Raw genomic sequence first — 27712 nt, 5'->3', positions numbered from 1 at the left:
ATGCCCATGTTACCGTTATCTCTGGTAAGATGCTATAGAGGGGAAGAGGTTTTTCTCCCTAGCTTTCTTGTTCCTTTTCTCTTTCCTGTTGCCTGTCCCTGAACTCAAGCAAGAGTACAAAGTTGTCATAATGTAGCATAAAATAATGTCAATACCCCTCCTTCTTTGGAGCAATAACTCATCTAGCTCAGTAGCCTGTCTTTTAGAGGATGGGTGGGGAAGAACAGGAACAGAATAAGTGTCCTTCCTCCAGATGTTCCCAGCCTTCAACTATTTTCATCTTCAAGGATTCTTTGGGTCTGTTGAACTTGGTCTATTTAGTAGAACTCAGCAGGTTACTCTTTCGCCATGCTTTTTGCATGCATAACATCCTTTGACAAGGAATTTCGCAGATCAGTCATAATAACTTGCGTGAAAAAAAGTATCTGTTCATTTATTTTTAACTGTCTCTTATTAGTTTTGTCTTATGCCCTCTAGTTCTTGTACTGGAGGAGAGAGTGAAAGTTCAATGCTTAACCACCCTTTCTGAGACACTTAGCATTTTGAAAACCTCAGCTGTGTTTCCCTGTAGTCCATCTCCTTGCCAGCTGAAGAGTCTAAGCTTTCCTTTGGATGGAGGGCACACTGTACCTTGGATTATCTGTGTTGCCCTTCTCTGAGCCTTTTACAGTGCTACCATGTTTGTTTGTTGGTTTGTTTATTTATTAAATGTGGGAAATCAAAGTAGCAAGGTACAGGTGCAACCTGGCATGACATTTCCAGTTTTGTTATTTGGTCCTTTTCTTATAATTTCTAACACCAATTTCCTTTCTTTGCTGCCTAAACTGCCTTCAGTGCTGAGCTGATGTTTTTGTGGAACTATTGATCATAGCCCCAAATCTGAATAACCTTCGCAAACTTATTGATTTGACCGTAGTTCTTTTGACTGAAATAATCCCCAAAATAACAATGTGTGAAAGTTCTGTACATCCCCTGCCATCTTCGTGGATCAGTTTGTACACACTTCTGCTTCATGCGCCTGTCTATATCATTTTATAGCTTATATGACAAAGTTTGTAACCTTATGTGTGTTCTATGACTCTCCCCCACAAAAACTCTGAGGCTAAAGAAATGCATATATCATTATCGGGCCTTCAAACACCAAGGAAATACTGCATAGGACTTTCTGAAGTGTGCGGGGGAAGGCCACCCGTGTAAATAGGGAGGGAATGATGTAGGTGGATGCTGGGTCATGAAGATAGCCAAAAGGTGGGCGCCAAAAGGTGGGGGGCCACCGTAGAAGGAGCAGCAATCTGGAGGTGGGGACATTGCCTGCCATGTCTGTTGCATAGCAGTGAAGGAGGCAGCTTCCTGTGTGCTGGTTCACAAAGAAGCTAAGGAAGTCTTGATCCATAAATTGTTCTACACTAGGAAAGTATTCTGGGGAATCATCAGTCTATAGCTACCTTGTTCTTATATTCTTCCCTAGCTATCTATTTTTCAGCCACGTTGGAGACAGAAGGTCTTTCATTCTTCTGTTTATGTTCTTTGGCTGCAATGCAGCAGTGTGTATCCTCACTAAACCATCTCTACTTTGCTGTCACTATAATGGGGGAGAGGGGGAAGGAGGAGAGGAAGATATACGTACTTTCTTGCCAGCTTTCTGCTCTAGCTGTCTCAGATCTGGCTGGTTGTACTGTAAGAGCAGCTTTTTCATGGTCTGTCGCTTGTGCTTTGGTTCTAACTATAAATAGGGAATGCATTGGTATCCATGATCATACTTCTTTTTTAAGTCACTTGATAACTTTCAAACTTCAGAAAAGCGCAGAGTTTTCTGCTAAAGTTTGAGTCCTCTTGATTTTTAGCTCTTCCCAAATTTTCTATATGTTATAAACACCCCATCAGTCAGCTGTCAAGTGCAACTGCTCTGTGAGACCCTTCTGACTGTTACTGCAGGTCTATATATATGGTAGCTATCTCCTGAGTCCTTGTACTGTCTGTTGTATCAACATTGTTCGAGAATGGGTATATTTTACTAGTGGACAACATAGAAAAGTTTTACAGATGTTTTAGAGAAGTCATAATTCAACTCCCCTTCCTCAACCTTTTTTTTTTTCCTCTAAAATGCAATAAAATATCCTCCTTTTTATTTACCTGGAGAGTTATTCAGGCAGAAATTTCTTCAGATTTTTTGTGCTTTTGTGAGGTTAGAAATAAAATTAAGTAACTGAAACAAATTTCACAAAGCATAAATTGGTATATTGTAGGCATGAAATACAAAGATACGTGTTCCAAATTTTAAACCAGTCACTCTAAAGACTTGAAAAATGTATGTGTCTGAAAAGAAGTAATTTGCATTGAGTCCCAATACAACATATTACAGCAAAAACACACCCATTGCTAAACCAAAAATAACTGAATCACATCCTTCTGTGATTCTCAGTGTTTATGACTTTAGGTTTCTTGGCTAATATTCACTGGATTTTTTTCCCCCTGAAACACAGAAGAATGTGAATAACATGACATTTAGTTTCACCAACACTTAAACTTGGACATATTTCCACAGACTTGGTTTAACTGTCTTAGCAAACACCAATAATTACTGGAAGTAGGACTAGCGTCCTCAGAAATAATATACATCAATTCCATCTTTGCCTGTTTACACACCTTGCAGTAAAACCTGAATCCTCATATGTAGCTGTGACAACCTGGGGCGGAGGAATGCTTTTGACTCTTGGAAGAAGAGGGATTTTTGAGTTGTTTTTACAGCATACAGGATGTTCAGGGCTGGCAAGAGGAGGACCTTGTGAAGAAAGGAGAGTTTAAGAGAAATGTATAATCCTTTGGTTTGACTAGCCTACTGTCAGCAGTCTGAAATGAAAGTCCCTATAATATGGGACCTGGGAACTTGCTTCTTTCCTATCTGCCATCTTGTCCAAGAACCCCTCAGAAGTCAGATGTGGGGCGACGATGCTCACTTGCTGTCATGCTCTTTCTCTGGAGCAATTCAGGGAACCACTGAGCCGATGGCCAAGAGAATATCAGCTGCGCTCTCCTGACCAATGAGTGGGTCATGCTGAAAGGAAGGGTTATGGCATACAGCCTTCACCTGCCAGTCAAGTATGGCTGGACAGGTTGTGGCCGAGCAGTTAACCCTGCTGTGTGGAGGGGGCTATGCTGGTTCCAGGGGTAAGTCACGGCTGATGGAGGTACCGCTTCTTTAGGGGTAGGTGATGTGCTTTCAACACAGCTGTGCATTGTATGCTGCTTATGAACCCTCAGTTCTCCTTGTGCCCCTGTCACCTTGAAGGTGGATGGAGGGCAGGCACTGCAGAGTTACTGAGGAATTGTTATTCCTCTGCCAGATGAAAAGGCTGCTTACCTGAAATGAAGGAGAGATCACCATTGAGTTGCTAAGGGTTAGATCCTTCAAAGGCTTTGAGAAAGTGACAAAGCTGATTAGAGGATAAACCATTAGATAACTTTTAAAAAATGAAGACAGAAAAAAACGATTGAGCTGAGGATTGTGTTAGGCTTTGTTTTGTGCAGAACCACAGCTGATCACAGCATGCAGGATTTCTCTGTCAGATAAGAATATTTGGCTCCTGGGCAGACAAATCTTTTGTTTCAGTGATTATGGGAAACTAAGGAACAAAAGAAGCAAATTAAAAATAAATGCATACATCCTTTAAAGGAGAAACAGTTTAACCCCATGTATTTTTCTCTGTTTACTCCTCTGTAACGCTTCTGCTCTCCAAGGTAAATGCACAGCAACAGAATTAGCTGGTAATTAGGCAGTAGCCTGGCTCGAAGTCTTCTCAGCAGAGAAGCAGAGAGTGAATTGCCCAGGGGCATGTTTTCTTCCCAAACTTCAGGAGGGAATTTCCAGGTAAGATTTGTATGTGCTTAACTGTGACTTTACTAAAAGCCTCTCAAATATAATAAATCATCAGGTTATCACCAGAGAATGGCCAAAGAAAGGTAAAGTCCTATTCTTTATCCAAGACAAGAATTCACTGCAAAGTTCAGCACAAATGACAATGCCTGTTACATCACGAATCCTCCTCCCTGTTGCAGCTCAGCCTGCTGATCTGAGAGCAGAACCTGCAGAAACAGCTACTTATTTACATGAATTCTGCATTTAAGAAAAAAAAAAAAAAACAGTAAACAAAAATTGCCAAGCAATGGCAGTGGCTGCCCAAGACAGCAAAAGTAATATCAGAAGAACCTAAAAAGGAACTGGAAAGAACAAAATAAAAACATTTCTGTAAACAGTTCGTTTGTTCCCTGTGTGCTGTTGTCCCAGTGATGTTCTCAGATCAGAAGGAGGGCTTGTCTGAATACCAAAATTTGCAAAAGAGTTTCAGTAGGGCTTGCCAGAAAAAAGCGAACATAACATGGATCTAGTCATTATCCTTTCTAAAACTGTATCTAGAATTTCCAAAATAATATTTAAGAATTTCTTGACCATTATTTTCTTTTTTACAAATGTTAATTAACAACAACAAAAAAGAAATGAGAAATTAAAAAAATATTTAGCCAATTTTTGGGTATCTTCAGTTATATATGCAAGAAGCAGATGGCTTTTTTTCATTAAGGTAAGCATATACAGAAATACTGCAAGATCGAGATGAGTCTGCACTTTAGACGTCTTCCTGACAATAGTCATTAACCAGCCATAAGGAAATACCTCATTAAGCAAATAACATAAAAATTATGGAGTAATTTAAAAATACTTCCAACTCATTAACATATACTGATTAAAAAGCAGATTTATTTCATAATATACTCTATTTAGCCATAATGACATTGAACCTGAGTTTCTTTTTGCTTCCTTGAGGTCTGAAACGTGAGAAGTTTGCACAGTGGTTTCTCCAGCTTACACACCAGCCCCTGGAATGGTACATGCTTCTTCCCCTCTCTAGATGCCATTGTGCTGGGCTATTAAATTGCGTAGATCCTTGCAGTAGAAGATACAATGATCTGGAAATAGCACTGTGGGCTGTGTAGATGGGCTGCATGAAGCTATACAAAAGTTTCTGGGGCTTTCTAGAAGTTCTCTTGTAGAAAATGCCTCTGAAAGCAGGGTCAATCGAAGGGCCTGTTCCCTTGTCTCCTATTCAGAGCCAGTGAGGTTTATTTAATTTCCATTTGGACTCAGATCTTTTCTCTTGGCAGGATGGGTTCTGATTAATTATGCTAAATCTTATTTTATAATGTAAAAAAATTTACTACTATAAAAATAATATACTTTTTTGGTAATATTGCAAAGCAGTAAACTTCACACAATGAAAATGAAAGGCTGCTGATAAAGCCTGAAAGTGCAGTGAAGGGAAACATTTGGTTAAAGAAAAAGACATCTCCTATATTGGAATCCAAACAAAAATGAGAGGGAAAAATGACTTAAGGAGAATCATAAAACACTTTGCAGCATCCTTCTAAGCATCTAGGCCTCAGTCCAACATAACACATAACCATCTGCTTGGCTTTAATCAACCGTTGTACTGTTGAGAGCTATGTGCAAGCCAGCCCATGAAGTTAAGCATGTGCTTAAGTTCTTTACTTGCAAGGTTAAGAGTCTTATTTAGATATGGAATTAAATTACATCAGCTAGGTCCTGCAGAATGTGAGCCCGTCATTGACTCCTACTGGATAGGAAGTCGGGCTTATTCACATGGTTGTAACGATGTGTTGCCAGCATTCAGGAACACACTTAATGCAAACCTTTGATGTAGCAGTAATTGCTTAGTTGATGACAGGTGCCTCTCACTTTCAGAGCTAAGTTCTTGAGCTTTTTCTCCATGGATGGCTATGAAGTACATTTACTCATGTAATCTTTCCAAGTAGCTTTCAAACTGCTGATCTTTGCAAGTCAGATTATACCTGATTTGAGAAAGTAAAAGCCCATTGTTTTGCCTCAGGTCATTAGTGCTCTAGTTGGCCATTACCTAACCAGAAATATATATCCATTATTGCTGTTATAAATCTTCCCCCCCCCCCCCCCCCCCAAACTGCCTGGAAATGAGAGAAAAGCTATCTATCTGGAGCATTTCTACTTTAGATTTTTTTGCACTTCCAAATGGCTTAGTGCCTAGTTTAGAGGTGGATTGTACCTGGGTACTTAGAGAAGTGGCACCAACTTGTAGATCTGAGTTGTTTACATCGGAACAGTGGAGTTGTTCATTCCAAGGAAGAATTTGGAGTAGGTATTAATTTGTCTGTATGCTACTGTATGCAATCAACCATTAAAACTGGTGTGCCAGCCAAATCCAAAATGCAGAATCTGGAAACTTTTAGACTTAATTGTTTAATTAAAGGAGGAGGGTGAGTGTGTGAGACTGATGTCAATAAAAACAATGAATCTCTAGCAAGGGAGAGTTATTTGTAAAATAGTTTCCTTGGAAACTACTTTATGCTTCACACATGCTGTCTTTGAGATAATGCCTTTTTCTTATCATAACGTCCACACAGCAGCAAGTACCTGTTTGCACTTTTTCTTTCTGATTCAAGGTGAAAGAAGAGTTATAAAAACTTGATCAGTTCTATTTCTTCTGACCTGTTCCTTCCTAGTGCAATTATTTTCCCTCCAAAAATGAAATGCATGAAGGCTTATATATTTCAGGCCTGCTGCTTAACTCACGGTACTGGTGAGAGTTAACTTTCAAAGGTTGAGAAAGGATTTACTTTCTCTGAAAGATTATTTCATGATTGAGAAATGCCACAATGTTTCCAGTGTTTGATAGTCTTTCTGCATTTCAAACAATGACTGATGTGATAATTATGTCCCAAAGGCATACAGGTTTTATTTCCTGACGATGACAGCTGATACTAACTTTGTTTACCTAAAACTTGCTTATATGAAGATGCATTTCCTTTGAACCCAAGAAATATACAGATGCAGTTAATGAACTGTGAAACAAACAAACCTGCAATTCCTTTCCAGAGAAAAGGGAGGCAGAATAATCTTCTGTGTGTGTTTTTTTTTTTTTTTTTCTTTTTAATATAGCGCTTCAGGCACATTGCTAATCCGTTGTTATAGTTCTGGAGTTTTGAACACATATTTAGTTTAGGAGTAGGGCATATGACATAATCTTTAGTTTACAAATTTTAAAAGTAAACAATATTTTAAATCAGATATTCCACTATAGCTGCTACCCTAAATGCTGCTATCTGCGCAAATCCTAAGGACATGTGTGAACTATGACGAAGCACGAATTCAAGAAATGGCCTCCAAGGGAAGCTACTGCAGACTCCTAAACTAAAATCCAGCTTTAAACTTGGGCTGGAATATTTACCAGTTTCTAACTCTTCGGGGACTGTTATAGACTGTGTACTTATTTCTGTGCAAATTTTCCCACGCTTGCTTTTGGAAAGGCTTTGCTTTTAGACAAATAAATTGATTTAAAAGAAGAAAAATACCCGAATTAAAACAATAAGACCCATTTAACCACATAGTCAGTCATTCATTTTTGTTATGGAATCCAAATGTCCAACTTTACAATATGCAACTTCGTGAAAACAGAGATCTGTTTTGGCTAAGTGTTAATATCTGGCCAGCAAAAGTATATATCAGGTGTTTCTCCATCTCCTACTTATAATAATTATTGATAATACAGTTATCAAAATTCCTCTGAGTGTCTGCAAAAAACGAAAACTTCTAAATGAATGAAAATTATGCCTATCTACTGATATCAACCAGCAGATGATTTGCTACCTTTGGAACAGGTGTTTTTATTATTACTGCTCTTTTGGCTAGTGAACCACTGTTTGCTGAGGGTAAAATAATGTAATTGATTGCCATTTTTGAAAGATAGTTGTATTGCAACTTTACTGAGAGTAAAAGAAAAAAAAATCTGCTTACATATGTGTCTTTGGGAAAACGGCTTAATCTTGCTAAGAAGTAAAAATGACAATATTGTAGGTTAATCTGTTTTTATCAGTCATTTCTGTTTATAATCCCAAATTTTCAGATTTTTTTTTTTATTTTTGTTTATTTAGTCTTATTTCAGACGGGAGAAAAAAAGGTGGTGAAATTCCGAGCTGTGTAGATATAAAAGAAATCTTGGTAGCCTATTGCTGTTGTCTAAATATTCAGAGAAACTTGCTAGTACTGGAAAAATTGATTATGCGAATACCAGTGACTCATGCTGACCCATCTTTTCTTTGGTTTTACAGCTTTGCAGCTGCTTGATTTGCTTTGGTAAAGATAATCGATTAGTTAAGTCTGGATTATAGGGTTTTAACACATGCAATTTTACTGAACGTGAAGTCTGTTAACTATAAACTTCATATAGGTATTAGGGAAAGTTGCACAATCCGGGTTTGCCAGAGGGAGTCCAAATATTCAATCTTTTCAGAAACAATACTCTTTTTCTTCTTGTTTATCTCAAATTCTGTAGTTTCTAGTGGTATAAGCCAGTATTAATTGCCTTTGTATGCTCTATTAATCTAGATATGGTTCATTCGAGGCACAATCCTATATCTGTTGAAGTCACTGGAAGGTGTTCCCATTTAGGTCTTTGCAAACAGAATCAATTCCCAGCTAAAACATCGTCTTTGAATTCACTTTACGAATGACCTTTGGAGAAAATATATTTCTAATTTGTCTTAGTATGCTTAAAATGCTTTTGGAGGTTCAGGCCTGGGCTACCTTTAAAAGGTGCCAAGGTAGGTACCTTGTAGAAATGCCAAAATTGACAACTTCCATCTATGTGAGGAGCCTCAGCCCCTCTCTGTAGTCACTGAAGAGGGAGAGGCACTTTCACTTCAAATCTTGGGTTCAAGTGACCCATCTGGAGGTGTTCTTTTCCTTGACCAAGAATGGAAGATTTTCTCCTAAATGCTTGGAGTTTGATTCTAGATGCATTGTATTACTACAGTCATATTGGAATTGTTGGATATGGAACCAATGTTCCTTTTGGAAAAGGCCATTTAAGATTTTATACTTTACTGTTGCAACCTGTCTAGGCCACAGAAATCTCAGTCTCTATTGTCTGGTAACTCCAACTTCCTTAACTTAAATAATGATACTTGGAAATGCAAGGATATGGCTTCTTCTCTTTCGTTTTCAGAAACATTCCAGTTTTAACATTTAACTGATGTAATAATTTAGAAAAGCACTTATGTATGGGCCTATGTTCCTTTGGCTTCAGCATGACAAAAGTCCAAACTTGATTTAGGTGTTTAAATATGCTCCTGAATATGCTCCATACTTCTCCATTTATGCCTTTTGATTGCAGTGTTAAAACTTTCACATACTTCATAAGGTTTTAACACTTATTTACATTCTCCCTGTAATGGAAAGAAAGCTTTAAAATGTAGTCATGAAAAAAGGAGGGAAACTAATTCCAGTGCTCAGACCCTGGTGAATGTTTCTGCACTGCCTATTTTTCTCCTACTGTCCTCTTAGTTACGGAAACGTTTATATAAATTGAGAGCACCCCAGTCAGGAAATGTTGAAAGGACTAGCTTTATAATTTGGAGATTAAGACACTCGTTTGGGCTGTGGTAATCCTCTTTCAGGTTCTCACTGTCAGCAGGAGGACTCTGAATTTCCTCCACATTTTGATCATAACTTTCATTTTATGAGAGTATTTTTCTCCCCTCCTCACGAAAATTATAGGGGGGGGGGGAAATAGCTTGATTAATTGTCATTTTTGTATTGGGAAAAAAAAGCAAGTCAATTCCCAAATCTAAATATAAGCACAAGTAGTCAAGAGAAGTAACAGAACTGACCTGGTGATTTAAGCCTTCTGTAATATTCTGGAAATTCTGATCTCCTCTAGATACAGTGTTGTATAAATTTTGACAAGAGGTATCATTTTGTGAAGTAGTTGGAATGTTAAATCCTCATAGCCTTTAGCACACAAGTTAAAAAAAAAAAATAGTAACAATTGGCAAATGCCTAGCACAGCTGCATTATTGCCTATAAAATTGGGAATGTAACAAACTCATATCCAGGGTAAATGAGATAGATAAACTTGTATAGTGTTCCCTCCAAAAATGATTTTAACTCATCATCAATAATGAGAAAAGTGTCTAAATGGCTTAAAGGGACATTTGAAATTTATGTGATTTGACACTTAAAAAATTCGGAAACATCCAAAGTAGTATGAAAATAACAAGTCTAGGGGTTAACAAAAATGTGCAGCAATCTACAGCATAATTCTCAGTCAGCCAAGATTTATTTTGAAAGAAAAACTTCAAACAAAATGGCAGTTTAACGAAGGCAACAATTTCATTTTAGAATATAAACAAAACCCACAAGCAGGAAAGAAAACGCAGGAGGAGAGGGAAATTGCATTGTGTTAGTTTGACTTAAAATGTCAATTTCTGCTCTCTCAGCTCCTGATCATAGTTCAAGATTCAGTATCTTAAATAACAAGAAAATATGCTTTGCAGCCTGCAGTGGCTAAGAACTTTACTATATACTATATTGGTATAGGCTATAACAATTTAATTTGCGTTTGTTTCCAAGGAGCTATTTTCTTGTCACTTTAATACTCTTTTATTTGATGCTACTTTTGAACTTTATTATTTTAACTAATGTCTTCAACCTGCAAAATGTGAAGCATCTAGGCCTCCATTCAGGGAAGCGCTTTTTAACATGTGCTTCAGCGTTAAATGGATAGAATTTCAGGATAAAACTCTAAATAATATCTAACTTCAGTTGTAGTTCTGCTGGCTTCTGCTTCTCCTTTTTAAAGAAATTCCCTACTTTCAATTTCAACTTGTTCTCTGTGCATTTTGTTTCCTGGCATCAGACAGTTTACCAGTGGTCTCTGTGCAGATTGGTCTACCTACCTGACTGATCTGTCCCTAACCAGAATGACTAGGCTAGTGGACTCAGCTGTCTTTTTGACGTTCCATACAGATTTCTAACTGCAGGTTCAGTATGGCCAAAAGAGAACTCTTAATTTATGTCCTCAGGATCTTCCTATCTATGTTCTGTTTTGACACCTCAGGATCCAGGGAACTACAGAAGGTCAGCCTCACCTCAATCCCTGGGAAGGTGAAAGAGCAAACAATCCTGGATGCTACTTCCAGACAGATGAAGGACAAGAAGGTGATTAAAGGTAGTCAGCATAGATTTATGAAGGGGAAATAATGGTTAACCAACCTGATAGCCTTCTATGATGAGATGACTGGCTTGGTGGATGAGGGAGAGCAGTGTATGCTGTTTACCTTGACTTTATAAAGGCTTTTGACATTGTCTCCCACAACAGCCTCATAGGCAAGCTGAAGTACAGGCTAGATAAGTAGTCAGTGAAGTGGACTGAAAACTGGCTGAACTTCTGGGCTCAGGAGGTTGTGATCAGAGGCATGAAGTCCAGCTGTAGGCCAGTCACTAGTGATTTGGTGGAGTGTTGTGTCCGATGCTGGGCTCCCCAGTACAAGAGAGACATGAAGCTGCTGGAGTAGGTCCAATGAAGGGCCACAAAGAACTGGAGTATCTCTAATATGATGAGAGACTGAGAGAGCTAGCATTGGTCAATCTACAGAAGAGAAAGTTCAGCGCGGATCTTATCAATGTGCATAAATAAATACCTAATGGGGATGAATAAAGATGATGAAGCTAGGTAGAATCTTTCCATTGATGCCTAGTGACAGAAAGAGAGGCAATGAGCACTAATTAAAACATGGAAAGTTCCATCTGAACATAAGAAAACATTTTTCACTATGAGGATGGTCAAACACTGAAACAGGTTGCCCAGAGAAGTTGTGCAGTCTCCATCCTTGGATATATACAGAACCTCACTGGACATGATCCTGGGCAACTTGCTCTAGGTGACCCTGCTTTGTGCAGGAGGGTTGGACCAGATGATCTCCAGATATCTCTTTCAATCTCAACTCATCATGCTTCATCATGCTGCTAGTCATTCAGATGTGTAACCTGTGCATTAACTTCAACTTGAATGTCTCTCTAAGCTCCTCTATCTGGGATATGGCAACATCTTTCAGATTATTTCTCCCTACCACCTTCAAGCATACAACCAAAACTCTTACAGGCACTCAGGCTGTAATTTTAATAGGAGCCTTTTACTGGCTGAGAGGCATGATCTTGCTTCACCCATGTCGGTGCCATATCCTGCTCCTATAAACGTTATTCTTCTAGCCTATGCCCTTGACCATCTCCTACCCCTCTCTTTCAGTTTCCTTGCTGGTTCCCCACTCTGCAGCACAATTGTCATTCCTATATTCAAGATCTTTACAGATGTATTTTCTTATTTTCTAACAGGATGTTGACTCTTGCCTCCAGCTGTTGGTGTCTACTGTCGTTGACCCGTTGATTATTGGCTCACTTATTACACAGTCCAACAAGCATGTTAGGACTTTCTCCAATGCTTGTGTCTGGGAGGAACTTCCTGTAAATGTCTAAAAAACATTTTATCTGCTTGCTTCACATCCCTCCACAAAAAAAAAGAAAAAAAAAAAGAAAAAAAAGAAAACCCTCATTTCCTACGCTGCTACTGCTATTTTATTAAAGTTTCTTTTCTTCAAGCCTATTATATATTCTCAAAATTTCTATGTATTTCTATCTATCTGTAGCTGTCTGATTTCTATTGTCTTTTACATGGATTCTAACATCCTTGGGGGATAGCACCCATCTTTACTCTGGGTTCCTACAACCTCTAGACTTTGCAGTAATGCAAATAATGTTCTTATAAATAAATCATTGTGAAAGGTAAATCTAATCTAGAACACAAGCTGCTGTAATCAGGTTAAAAATATTCCTCTGCATCTATGGCATGAAAAATGATTATTTTTTAAATCAGTGCCAGCACTCTGTATAATAGTGGTGCTGAGGAGCTTATACTTATCCCATTTATGTGTTGTTTTTACTGTGTGTGGAAGTGAGGCTGCATTTTGTGGTGCTGGAAAACAGATTTTCATTAAAACTACTTTCAAACGATGTCGTTCTAAGCACATTCTTTGTAAAGGATTATCATTTTATCTGAAAGGAGCATAAACTCTCATATAATAAGGAAGAAGATACATGCCAGACTCTGGATCCATATTCTCTGTGATAATATTATTTTGCTTAAATGAAAGTGAGTAAAAGTTGCCTATTTATACAATAGCAAAGTCCAGGAGATTCTAGTCTCCAACTCATTCCCGAGTGGTGGCATAGTACCCTTTATACTTCCTCTTCTGTTCCCAGCATTGACTTCTTTCTGTTAATATATTGTAATTCTCATGCTCACAACTGAATTGTTTGTAGTGACATTTCTGATGACTTCTTCCCAGTTTCATAGCCTGTGACCTATCCAGGTGCTGTAACACCCTTGATCATTATTGCATTGATATCTTGTTTTCCCTCAGCTTTTACAACTTCATCACCTCCAATATTTTTGCTTGTAATGACCATCCAGGTGGTCTCCAATACTGTAATGTCAACCCCTCAAGTCCATTCTGAATGGTAATGGAATGTCTTTTTTCTGTAATCCAATATTTGAGCTTGTTGGAAAATGGTATAAACTTTTTTCATAGATAACTTGAAAACAAATCCCATGACAAAATATTTTTGGCTGATGTTTTTGCTTGTATTAAATCCAAATGAGAAAATTGCAAGCATTCTTTATATGATTTCTCCCCATTCAATTTCAGCTGAGAGAAAAAAAAAAAGGAGAGATTTAGAAGAAACATGGAACAGGAAAATCTCTTTCAGTTTGACTCAGAATCAGAATTCTTCTTTTTATTTGAAATCTTCAGTAGTGTCATAAGGCACAAAAAATGTTCCTACCAGAGGGAATGTCCTCAGCTCCTCAGTAAACACCACCACAGCAAGGTGGATTGAGCAACCAAAGTGGAAGTTGCTACCTTATTCTCATCTGCTTGTAGTACATTTGTAATATGTTATCCTTTCTTAGATTGTACCCTCTGTGGGGCAGAGGTTATTTTCATGTTCACATGAAGTTCCAGAGAGCTGGGCCACAACTGGAGTAGTGTCTTTTGGGTATAAGTTCAATATACCTCTAGAACAATAACATTTGCTTCTCTCCTCTCCTTCTACACATCCTGTTCAGATATTCCACCTTCATTTTCTGTTTTTCCTCAGTCTTTTCTCCATACTTTCTTCCATGCCTGGAATTAACTCTTCCTAGCAAGCATCTGTAATATCCCTTTTGTCCTGTCACTTTTGAAATCTCAATTGTTGCATGAAACAATTTCTCTTGTTAGAAAATCTACCAAATTGGGAAGAATTATACCGCTTCTTTTTTAGAGAAGTGTTTATCGGATGTTATTAGGCTTTCACTCAGAATAGACGTGTCTTATTTACATTGCTACCCAAGAGACCAGTCCTGCAAAGGAAAGTGATCCAGATGGGTTTTACTGCTGTACTGGGTACTGTTGACCTTACCTTCTGTGTGACAATATAAACTGGCTGGTAGAGAAAAACTGCATGGCCAAAGGCCTATGTTGAAAATAAGCCCTTAAGGAAGTAGAAAATTATAAAATAAATCTTCTACAAATAATACTTCATGGTAAAAAGCTTTTTTCCATTACCAGTGGACTTTGTGGGATATCTATTGTATAAAGTACACTCATTCATTTTACATGCGGGAAAAGAAGAATGCTAAACAGGAGTGTCCGGATTTTCAGCTGTGCCCAGATAGCTATTTTTTAAATCTATTCCTGTACGTGCCAGATTTCAGACATGTTTTAGTTTTCAGAGGTTCTGAGCAGAGGACCGTTCAGCCTAAGAGGAATTACCCAAAACTTGCACGGCCAGACTGTTTTTATTTCTAGCCAATATTCATAACTTCGTGGCCACTGTCACCTATCTACAGAAGGGTAAAGCTGGTTCTGGAGTCCTGGCCCAGCACTCCCATTTCTGCTCTCCAAACTCCTTTATAGTATCCTTGCTTTTTCTTTTATAGTTTTCAAGCTAGAAAGTATATTAAGGAAGTGTGGCAATTGTTATTGCTGGTTTTTTTGTATATAGAAGGTTACTACCCTGATCCCTTGGAGCAGAAGGCTCTAGAAATGCTTTATAGAAACCCATGCATATTCAGTACAATACATACTCATGAAGAAAACAGATTAAATAATGCTTTAGAAAGCTGAGGGATTATACATATAAATACACTCTGTTTATATCTTCCATGCTGACCTTTGGTGAATGAATATGCAACAGTGCCTTTTCTCAGAAGTGTACCTGTCATGAGATGGGGACAAATGCTTTCATGTCTGCCAGTTACGGAGACACTTCATGGGGCTTCAGTGGAGATTCTGCCTTGAGAGGGGCAAGCGCTTGTGCCGTGCCTGTCTTCCTCAATCAGCGAAGACAGTTAGTGACGTGAAGCAGAAATTTAGCCTGTACAGAAAGTACTGGGGACCATGTGAGGTTGTTTGGAACTAATACTGATCACTGGATAATTCAGAAACGCTGATGAAAAGCTCATGACATGCCTGAAAGATAAATGAATCCGAGATGAGAGCTGGAAGAGACATACTATGTCATTTTGTTTGTAGCCTGCTGGCAGGGGAAGATTGTTTCTTGCGCAAACATAGTTTTCATCAGACTTGAAAACTTCTAGCCTGGATAAGAAGTTTTGTCATTGTTTTGTTTTTGTTTTTTTGTTTTTGTTTCAGAAAGGCACTGTGCCAAAGGGGCAGCTTTTCAGACACACAGCTCAGTATAGATTTGGCCTCACCTTTACCAACAAAAACTGACCCTACTGTATACCTTTTTTTATGACTTCTGATTCAATGTAGTTTTTCTTATCTATTTTCCTAGCTTCATCACTCTCTAAGTGCTTGTTTTGATACTTCAGAAAAACTCAGTTATTAGTACACTTTCACTCAGGAGTTTCCATGGAGAAGGTAGACTGTGTTGTGCTATTTATTGCTCAGATAAAGAAGTTTGTATGCTAAGTGCAAAATAAGTAGTGATGGTGATGATCTGACGAGGTAAAAACAGTCATTTTTTTCTGGGCAAGAAAAAAAGAAAATCCTTCTTGAAATATTGCTCAACAATAACTTCACAAGACTCTTAACTTGGCTTTTTATTCATAAAAGTATTTACAAAGTTGTTACTGTCTCCAGCTTTCTAGCCACATGCATGGAGACCAGCATCCTGGCATCTCATTTCCTTCCACTGTCTATTTCTCCCTTAAAGTCCAACATAAATTGTTACAGGGTTAGCTAAAATAAAGTGCTTAAACTGATTTTCTTTCATCCAGGATGATATGGATGGGCTCAAGCAGTTCTAGGGAATTAGGGAAGTACAGCTTTCCCTTAGAGCGCTCTGGCTTTCTAGGCTTTTTCACGCAGCTCTTCTGCATTTCCCTTCACACAGTCAAGTCAGGAGGTGAGGAGCTGCCAATCTAAACAGCTGTCACTTACTAGCTGTTGCAGGGAATATGAATTTGGCATTTTTCTTAGCAAAGGACTTTCATGTTGGTGACTAATTTTCAAACGGATCAGACCTAACATAAACCCAGTTCTGAAACTAGGATCCAGCAGTCTTTTGGCATATATTTAATTGGGAGTATGTGGTTAGTCTTATTTGAAGTCCTGGATAAAGACCGAACTGAGTTTTTATCTCTGTGAAAACAGAGATTTTATTTGCATACTTACTACTTTACTTAAATTTTGAGACATGAAGAAAAGGATAAATCTGTTTTACACATTTCCAAATCTAACTGAATTTCAATTAGGAATAAAAGCCCTAAATTTGAAATGTGCCAATCAAGAGGATTTCCAGGGTCTTTTTAGCTTACCAATCAGGTAGGTGAAGGTCTTTTTGGATACCTGGCAGAAAACAGAAACAATTTTGCCAGAAATTTTGGGGAAATGCAGTATTTTCCTCTCTATATGTGCATGTTTTATACATATATACATTGAAGAAGCATGTTTCTCTCTCTCTCCTGGAGAGAGTCCAGCGGAGGGCTACCAAGATGATTAGAGGGCTGCAGCACCTCTCCTATGAAGAAAGACTGCAAGAGCTGGGCCTGTTCTGCCTGCAGAGGAGAAGACTGAGAGGGGATCTCATCAACGTGTACAAGGATCTGAAGGGGGAGTGTCAAGAGGATGAGGCCAGCCTCTTCTCCGTGGTGCCCAGCAACGGGACAAGAGGCAATGGGCAGAAACTGAACCACAGGAAGTTCCATCTGAACCTGAGAAAAAACTTCTTCACTGTGAGGGTGAGAGAGCATTGGAACAGGTTGCCCAGAGAGGTGGTGGAGTCTCCTTCGCTGGAGATATTCAAAACCCGTCTGGATGTGATCCTGGGCAACGTGCTCTAGGTGACCCTGCTTGAGGAGGGAGGTTGGAGTAGATGATCTCCAGAGGTCCCTTCCAACCTAAACGATTCTGTGATTCTGTTTCAGTGAAAATTTCAGTAGAATTTTTTCAATCTACTCAGTATGAATAAAATTTTTACTTCTTCCAGTTTCTTTTTTTTTTTTTTTCTGTTTCAGCTATTCAGCAGGTTGTAATCATTGAGATTTACCTCAGCATGACTGGTATAGCAGGAGATTGTTGTCTTTGGTTCATTCTTTCCAAGCACCACTGCTTTGAAAATGGAGTGATAAATTGAAGACAGTTCAGAGAAGAGCAACAAAAATGATTGAGGGAGTCAGGAGGGATTGACTTATGAGGGAAGATTAAAGTAACTAAATGAGTTCAGCTTGGTGGAGTAATGAATAAGAGGGGTTAGGATAACATTGCACGAGGTGTTGACACGAGGTAGGTGAGAGAAATTACGTAGTGCAGCAGACAGGGTTATAACTAGGAGTAATGGGAGGAAATCCCAAGAAGAATTTTTACACTGAATCTCTGTGAAAATTTCCTGACAGTGAGATGTACTGGGCTGTGGGATAGTGTCCCAAGGGAAGCGGTTGAAGCCTTGTTGCTTGAGCCATTTAAAACTAGGCATGACAGAACACTCACAAGAAAGGGAACAATCCTGCTTTGCTCTCCTCTGTCACCGCTGTCTGTACTTCCATAACGCACAGTTATAAATGCACTGCAGGGGAAGCTCTGTTGGCAAATGTTAGACCAATACCTTTGTTAATATAAAGAATATAGAAAGATAATGGGTAAAAGCTTTCTGTTTTTGAAAATGTTCTAATTGCCAGGCCTGGCTGTGCAAAAGTCTTCTTTGGAAATGCCTACAACCACACACATAAGCATGATTGAAAGCTGTAACAAGGCACTGATTTTAGAGTCATAAGAGAGGTAATTTAGTCATTTTAAAATAAATAAAAAAGGAGAAAAGGTTAAAGAGAGGAAGAAATATATTTCATGAGGTAAAGATGACAGAACATGCCTATTCGCAGACTGAAACGACCAGCTTAAACCCATTAAACCCATTGCCGTTTGCACCAGCTTATGATCTTACCCAAGAAAATTTTATGCAATAACGTTTGAGTTTTACTCCCACACTAATACTGGCCCTTTTATGCATTCTCTTTTTGGTAATTCACGGTGCTCTGTCAATTGCTCTCTTTTCTCGTTGTAGATTAAATGGGTTGTTTACTGTTGTGATCTGCCTGCACTGCATTTTATGGGAGGTCAAGGACGGTTAATATCTATGTCAGCATTTAGTTCCTCCTAAGACTCTGCAGCCTATCATATATTCATCTGCTTCATCTCCATTCTGTTCTCTGAGTTTTTTTCTACAGGTTTTACACTTTTCGTTCACCCAAGCAGTTGCTGACACTTAACAGCAGGTATTAAAGCTTATAAGAAACCATGTCAGTGGCTGGATTCCCAGTAGCCTCTCTGAACCACTTTTTTACTCAGGTGCCTAAACACAAATTATTAAAAATATTTGGGCCTCAAACTCCTACTAAAGCATGTGATCATGAGTTTTATATTTGAGGATCTGGGTCTTGGGGCCTGGATGCAGTTTTTCTGCAGCAGGTGTTTCAGGTTGTGAAAACTACAGGTCAAGAGAACAATGTACAAATCAGGATCTTGGCTGTCTAAGGCTGACTGACACTGTCGTCTTCTCCAGCTGTCAGAGGGATTACCCGTGTAACTTCAATCAATAATCTACAGAAGGCAATCTCAGTACAATCTCTACTTTTCTTTTTTGGTCAGATGTGGGTGACTAGCAATCCTCGATGATAAGTCAGTTATTCATTACACTCTTGAATGTATTGGGGCAATGTTAAGGTAGGCACCTGAATATAGCCCTGAGATACCAATCTTAGCTCTCTCTCCCCATCTACATCTCAGTGGGTATGTGCTTATTTGAAAAGTTCTAAGGGCAGTCTTGAGGTGCAATGATAAAGCTATGTTTCTGATCTTTGCTTCTTGCTTCTGCAGGGTTGCAGCCTGATTTACATTCAAAAACTAGCATTGTAATAAAATAATTTGTGCAATTATTAATTAAACATATGGGATATGAGAACCATGATTATATTTTAAATAACCATTTAAATGAGAGGATATTTAATTCTACTTCAGTCCACCTTTTTGGTATAATACAATCTTTTGCCAAAAGCAGCAAAATCAGAGCAGATAAAGACTTAGACAGGAAAAGAGCAATTTCTGAAATGTACAATAAAGTATAAAATTACATTTTGGTGAACAGCTTACTAAGAGATCAAGAGAGGCAGAGAGAAGGGGAATTGTAGTGCATTCAGTACTGAAATGATCAGATGCTGGAAAGCTTTTAGTGAAAAATGAAAGAGCTTTGTGGAAACCAATTTAAGATGCTATTGTTTACAAAGGCCCCAAATTATTCTTAACTCCAAATTACCCCCAAGTAGGCACATATTTCTTCCTCTGCTTTATGAGACTGCCAAAATTCAACATTCTAGCCTGCTTCTAACATTCCCCATGAGGCTCATTGCAGCCCTCCTTGGAAGTCTTAAGAGAGGCTGGACTGCTGAAATGCTTGGCACTTTCATGAAGATGATTGAATAAGAAACCACTACAGTAAAAAAGAAGAGGGTGGAGGAGCACTCTTGTGAGCCTTTTTTATTCTTTTCCTGAAAATGTGGTGAGCTTGAAGTATGGTGTTCAAGTAGAGCTGGTTTATCTTTAACAAAACAGCTCTATGCCACATAGAACAGCATGCCTCTGAAGATGCATACTTCTTTAGCCCCTTTAATGCAGAGAGTAAAATGATGTGCTTTGACCCTGGGCAAATTAACAAAATCTCATTAAAAGTAAGATGAAGGGTAGCTGCCTGTTTGTGTAGACAGAAAAGGGGAATACAGAAATATATTTATAAAAACCATAGGAATGAGAAAAATACTTTTTAAAGTTAAACCTCAGTGTACTACTCTATTCATGTATCACATGAAACAGTGAGTAGGAGTCTGCATCACAGGAGGATGACCCTACATACAGACGGAAGAATTAGCTTCCACTGTTTGAGTTATAGGTCTGGTGTCTAACTCCCGTCACTTGAAAATCAGGGGTCCAGTGTCACTCACTGAAGGATATATTGCTTTCCCTAAGTCCTATCTTCCTATCTTCACTTGCAGCATGAATATCAAGACCACTGACCAAGCTGGAAAGAGGGAATAAGGGAGAAAGTATATTTTTACCTTGGAAGTAGTATCCTTATGTTTAGGTTGTGGTCCAGGGAATGTTTGATTATTTATATGAAATATAACAACATTATAACAAAATATAACAGCATCAACAGATGAGTTAGTGGTTCATTTCTTACCTTCTTCTCATCGTACATTTCTGGTGTTAAAGAGAATCTCTTACTTTCTCAGGCAGAGGAATGAGCTGAACCTAGAATAAGTTGGAAGTACTTAGTGAATTCAATTAATTATATGAATAATCTGTCATGGCCAAATTCATAATTTTTACTGTAAATTCACCATGAAAATTGCTCCCAGTTTCCGTGTTCCCCGCAAACAGCAAGAATATAACCACTCCCTGCTTTCCTGAGACTGTTCTGTGACTTGAGCTATCTACTTTTGGTGAAGAAATGATTAAGATAAGATTTGTTGCCCCCCTAAGTCAGACCAGACTTTCAGTCCTATTGACTTTAAAATCTATGAACCTTGTGCATGGAAAAGTCCAATCAGTATTAACCCATCCTGGAATAAACTCTTGCATCTCCTTTTGCATTTCTGAGTCCAGGTAAAAATTGCTTCCTTGTGTTAACGAGTTGATCTGGGAACAGTGGAAGTAGCGAAGCCTGCCCTTGTGTGTCAAGGGTGACCTCCTATGGGGAACCTCTGATGCCCAAAAAGGAGCTCTTTTGCACTGCGTCCTTTCTGGCCGTGGAAGAAATAATTTTGTCTCTCTCCTTCACCTGGATACATATTTTTATGAAACTAGTAGGAACTTTATGTCTTTGGCAGTTCAAACCTTCTGCCAAATCTGACTGAAATTTTGTTCTGAAGTTATGTGAGGGTGCACGGTTGGAGAACCCAGGGATGTACACACATAGTGAGGCAGTGTGACTGCATAAACGTCACTTCCTTAGGAAATCAGATAAAAAAATCCCAAGCCTTTTGGGACTGGGCTGCCTGTTCCAGGTGCAAGTTCCCCTCTTTGGCCTTCTTTTTTTCATCCTTGCCTCTTCTCTGAGACTGTGCAGGCAAGAACATCTTCCTATGCAACATTTGCCTCCCGGAGCAGTGGTCACACCTCCCTCTGGGTCTCCTCAGTTCTCTATCTGATTACAAAGCTCATGTAGAAGTTTTTCATGTTCACCCTCTCCTCACTGTCCTTCCCACTGCCATTTTCCACCTTTAAGGATATTTTTTTGCCATTTCAGATGTGTTGGGATGCACGGCTGACACAAGGTAAAATTGTATTCTACACTTTACTCAGAGAGGAAGGAGGATGGCTGGTAAGAAAAGAACCCAATCTTTCTGAAGTCATCCATCCCTTCAGCCACCAAGAGATTTATCAGGGGAATGCTGGATTAGCTGCAGCAACAATAATATCAGCAGAAAGATGAAACATAATCTGCTTTCTCTAAGTGTTACATTGCCATTGATTAAGGGAACTAGTCTTGCAAGGTGCCAGCTCTCAGCTTCTGGATATTGAACACCCCGTACACCCCTCTAAGCTTTTCATTGTGTGTCAGAACTGATGAGTACGGAGACAGTGGAGCCAGGCGTGGCTATGTAAAATAATACCTGCAAGGAGGGGGAGTGTGGGGTAAGAACACCCAAAGTCAGTCTAGAAGCCAGTTCATGCCACCTGTCATCTGAAATAATAAACTTTTGTGCCAATTTGGCTACACAGCTTCTGGATTCAGGACTGTACATCCATGTGATGCTCTGCTGAAAAGGGTGGACTTACTGCCTTGGCTACCTGTATTAGATTTTTTGGGGTGTTCGGGCTTGGACATTTCTGCATCACATTCCTTTAAACAGAATAGACAACACATTAATTTTATTCCGTTACCTTCCTCACCTTCCAAAATATTTATAAATAGCTCAGTAGTGCAATTTTTGCTCTTTTTTATTTATCTGTAGGGAGTTCAAGGGGTCAGTACCTTGCTGATCAGACTGAAAAAATACTCCATTTTAGAGCAGGTGATTAATTCATGTGGCTCATACCCTTCAGGAATCTATACATTGGTCATAGCCTCTGCAAGCAAAGTAAGAGGAGTTACATCAGTTCATGCCATGCATGACTCTCTGATATGAGTGGCCATGAAAAAATCAGAATAATGCTAGCATAAGAAAAGTAGTTTATGGCTACTCTTCTAGGCTTGATGTTGTGCGACATGCACAAGTAAGCTGTTCTATTACCTTCTGGAAGTTTTCTTCTACTAATTTCTTTGTAAATTAACCAAGAATCATTTAAAATGAAAGTTTTTCTCCCTTCAAGCTGTTAAAAAGTGATATGGGAATACAACGATGTTAGAATTTTCACACTGCTATGGACTCTTTGAGTTTTCATTAAAAAGTTGATGTTCTCAGTGCCTCCAGCCAAAATTCTAAACAACATTAAAGCGGCGCCATTCATGCTGATATAGGAAAGGCTGCTTCTGTGTTTCCCTTTTTTACCCTACTTCCAGCAGTTTTTTCAGTTGCAGTAAATATTCATTTTGAGTTGAAGTTCGGTATACAGAGCACTGTGTTACCCTCAGATTGATGATTCTGCAATGTGATAACAGGTTGTTTATGAGAGCAAACACAGTCCTCTTCTGATATAAGACACTTTGGTTATGAAAGGCTTCCCTATATCTGCACCGTTGTTCCCCAAAGACATACTATGCACCAAGACTGTGCAAAAATCACCTTACTCTCTAAGAAGCGAGAGAAGCTTTCCTTTATAAACTTATTGTAGAGACTTGTGTGGAGTGGAATTCCTCTTAGGTAACTTCAGCTGTGTACAAATTAAGCATGTAAGCTTAATTTCTATGAGTAGGCTCCCTCTGGAACCAATGTCACCCTCTGGAGGCACCTATCCATTTATTATTTTTCTCTTCTTTCTAGGATTTGCTTCCCTGGCACTCCAAAACCCTGCCTTACTGTTATTCCAGGACTGCCAATTAATTTTCTAGCCAGTAGTAATGTTGACTGCTCCAGAGTCTGCCTGCTTTTCATTACTATGAGTCACTCGGCTGGAGATTTGATTCAAGGCTGGATTTTTACACACCTTTCTGCACGTGGATCATCTTGCAAGTAGCAAACATAGTGCTGTGTGCTTGTTACCAGCTAGCGCCCAGAAGCATTCAGCCACCCATCAGCCTGTGTCCAAAGAACCCAAGCCAAAACTCTCCTTTGTATATAACCTAGTGGATATCATTTTTTTCTGTTACACGATTGCACGATTGCCATTCAGTTTTTAGCTAATTGCTTATACTCCAGGCACGCATGTTCATGCTCCAATAATCAGAAGAATACTATATTTAGTTCATGTTATAGTTACATTTTTAAATGTTTTGATTGTTCTCAGTTTGCCCGTCTTACAATACTACGTTCATAAAACTTTTTTAATTCCTTCATGGACTTCAGGTATCCTATTTGCTCATTTATCTAGTAACTAGATCAGTCACATCCTCAAGCTTCCCACTTTTTTTCTTGCATAGTCATGATAGTTAGTCTTCTTTGTTTTGTTTTATTTGTTTTTTATTTTTCCCTGACATATATAACACTGATTTAGCCTCACACCAGTCACTACAGAGGGAGACTAGAAGATTAACTTTGACTAGCTGCTTAATTTTTAGATTTCTATAGTTGTGTGAGATGAATTCCACCCTCTTTTCATGCTGCTTAACCTACCCCTGAAGAAAGTAATTAAAATGATTACCTATTGCTATGAAAGCAGTTGAAAGTATGTGTGGGAGCCACCCCGCACAGACGAGGACTTTTATTTATTTCTTCTCTGCTCAGCCAACTTGGGCGATGGTTGGGTTGAAGGCTGTCATGAAGCTTGATCCTGTCTGGAAAAGGGTGCCTGGATACACCCTAAGGCTAAGGATAAGGTCCTATTCTACATCACTTCAGCTTGGTGCACATGTATAGTGTCCTTTAGGCAAACCTTGAACTATTTGTGAAATACCTGAAAACAAAATCTAGTTGTTACTAATAAGAGCTAATAAAAATAAATGTTTTTCTAGAAAACCAATTTGTTTATAATCTAAACTAAATAAAGCATCAGTCGTATTCACTTTTCACTTGCTTTCAGAAAGCACAAGACCATCCCCTTTCAAAGTACTTACAACCTCAGAGCTCAATTAGAGTGATTTTATGAAGGAGACGTGCGGGTTGTTGGAGCTTACCTAAATCTTTTTTTTTTTTTCTCCATGAAATAATCAGCAACAAAGTAGGCTATGCTAAGCTGAGCTTTGAACTATTTGGAAGAAAATAATTCCTTTTTTTTCCCTTAAATAAAAAGAATCTTTGTTTGCATTTCTTCAGCAAAGAAAACAGCCAAGTCAAATTTTGTCTTTCATTTAAAAACAAAACCAGAGGTTAAAGCAAATTTCAGCTACCAAATGATTAGTTCATTCTATGGTTGGTTGAACAGAGCAGATGATATAAACAGAGATTTTTTTTTTCTAAAGTAATGAAACACTAATGAAATTAATTCATGATCCTCTAACAAGAACTTGTTGAGTGCATGAATTTGATTTCATTTTTGTGGCAAAAAATTGTGATTTGGTTACTTGATTTCTTCTTTTTTAGTATAAGTGGGAGTCTATCTTTTCCCTGTAAGTTCCATCACAAAACGTTTTTCAAATTCGAGAAGAAAATATTGGTTAAAGTAATGAAAGCTGTTAATTCCAAAGTATCCCTTAGTTTGGAGATGCCATATTAAAGCAGAAGCAAAATCCATCTTGCAAGTTTCTTGCACAGTTTTCCTTCTAACTTGCAGTAAATTAATGGTGGGATTCATTTAATGATGACATTCATTTAATCTCACTTTTCTGTCTGGAAACTAGGCATCCAGTCTAATTTATTCATGGGAGCTACCTCACTCATTAATGGAGAGAGGCTAGCTCTACAGAAAGCAATTTACTCCATTCTAAAACAGCTAAGATAGATAGATAGATGAATTTATAGTGCAGCATAACCCTTGGTCTGATCCCTAGGTTATGGCTATATTTCCTTTATTATTTTCAATATTACATTTTTAAACTGTGACCCCTCTTCTGGTATTCATAAACTTACCAGCTCTTGTAGAGTCAGTGCAGTGAAGTCCAATCTGGGATCCTTGGATCCCATCTTGGAACCACCCAGCAAATATCCTGGGATGGACAAGTCTAAAGACAGACTGTTCTGAGAAAGTCTTGTTCTTGGGGCATTACGGGATTCTTCTGAGTTATCTTTGATTCCCAGCTACTTCCATGGGATTTTGTGTGCTTGCCAAAACTCGGCTCCCACTTCACAAGCTGTCAAATGTCTGCCCAGGTCGGAGGGATAGCAGACCCAGACACATGCGCACACTGACACACACGGTACGGTTTCAAACAGTTGCTTGTTAGTAGTAGCTGAAAATTAGCCTACCTTTGGCTATCTGAAAAGCAATGAAGTTTAACACTTTGTTGATTGCTGAAGCAAGCTGCAAACACTAAACAGAGATCTGTCAGTAAAAACTAATGCAATGAAATACAATTTTATATCTATCTGCTCTTATACTCTGTACAATGTCAGCAAGTAGACCCTTCTACCCACTGTGCTGTATATAAACAAATATATAATCACTGATCTGACTTTCAGTCAGCAGTCTATAATCTGAAACAGGGGCAGCAGCAGGTACAGAGAACCTTAGCAGCAGGTACTCCTGCTTTGAGTTGGTATCTCCAGTCTTTATCTGAGCTAATTACCCCAGGCTCCTTTTGTGAAGATAGCAGTGAAGATAGATAGCCCGTTTTATTGTTCAGTTCACCTAATCCTGAAGCAACCATAAAAAATAGGTCATATGAATCTCATTCTGAATATAACTTTCTCTCTGCTGACTCCAAAGGGAACTTAGGGTGATGGACTCAGATGTAAGTGTCTAGAATGCATTTGTCTACTTTGGGTCAGATATAAACATTTTCTAAAATGCTTCTGCAAGCACGCTTGGCAAGTCAGAGGGGAGGTGTCATATCTGAAATGGCTCCACAGGAGTCACTCCGTCAGGTTGTGACTGTATACTATGAAGATTTTGGTAGCGGTATTAAACTAAGCTATACCTGTCCCTTCCACTTGGCTCCCAAGATGTGGCCAAGATATGCTTTCTTGCTCAAGGGACAATGCTGTGAGCCAAATAGCAAACTTATCTGGTTAAAACACAAACAAACAAACAAACAAACAAACTTTTTTTAAAAGTTGTATTGGTTTGGGCTACGCAATCCCGTGAATGGCCATGCAAGGACAGCCAAAGGGACAGTGTCCTGTCTTGCGGAAAAGACGTGAGAGAGATGATAAAACTATTAAGCTATTGTTGTCACCAAAGCATTGTAGTGTTAAAACTGTGGCTTAGAAACTTGGCTCTTAGAGAGCTCTTAGGAGACTCCAGCTCCCTCCCCTTAGTTGCTTAGTACTACATTTGCCCCTAGCAGCGTGTTTTCCAGATGAGCTTTAAAGTTACGTCTGTGAAGGTTTGTTGCTTTTTTTATTCATGAGTTTGTGTTTGTTTTTAAGCTGTGTTCTCAAAAAGACCCAGGTTTTTAAGCAGCAAATGTCATTTTGATGGAGATGCGTACATTTGCCATCCATTCCAAGGTGATTCCTACTGCGACCGTAAAGCTAAACTTCATTGCCTTGATAAATAGTTCATCTCTTGGCTGCTTAGCAAAAGGATGTTCTAAAGCCCTTAAAATATTAAGCTGAGGGCTAGACATCTTTCCAAATGGCCATTTATCTTTTGATTTTAATTTATATGAGAAATTATCTATGACTATTTTAAAGGAAAAAATAAGCATGAAAATGCCTGTCTAAATAATACCATTCCCCTTGGGCCAGCAATGGAATTGTTTTATAGTTCTACTATAATGATTATTTTGAGCTGTGTCAGTTTTGTTCTAATTCAGTTTATAAGTATCAGCTTGTGTAATTCAGGAAAAACATGTCATCATGGAGTATGCACTCTGCAAGGATGATTATCAGTAAATAGATTGTGTTACATTCTTAGGAGTTCTCCATAATTCTAACTATTTTTTCTTTTAATTCAGATGCACAACACAGTAGTCAAATTAGAAATATTGTGCTGCATAGCTAACTAACTAACTCCGATTTAGCTAACAGAAAGGGTTTTTTTTCAATGAATATATTGTAAGCTTTTCTTCTTCAAATGTCCATTGCGTCTTTTAATAATAACTCTACATTACAAGTAAGGATCTATAACATCAAAG

This window comes from Struthio camelus, chromosome 1, assembly GCF_040807025.1.
Source record: "Struthio camelus isolate bStrCam1 chromosome 1, bStrCam1.hap1, whole genome shotgun sequence".
In the NCBI taxonomy this organism is placed as follows: domain Eukaryota; kingdom Metazoa; phylum Chordata; class Aves; order Struthioniformes; family Struthionidae; genus Struthio; species Struthio camelus.
Note: the sequence above shows the minus strand (reverse complement) of the source record.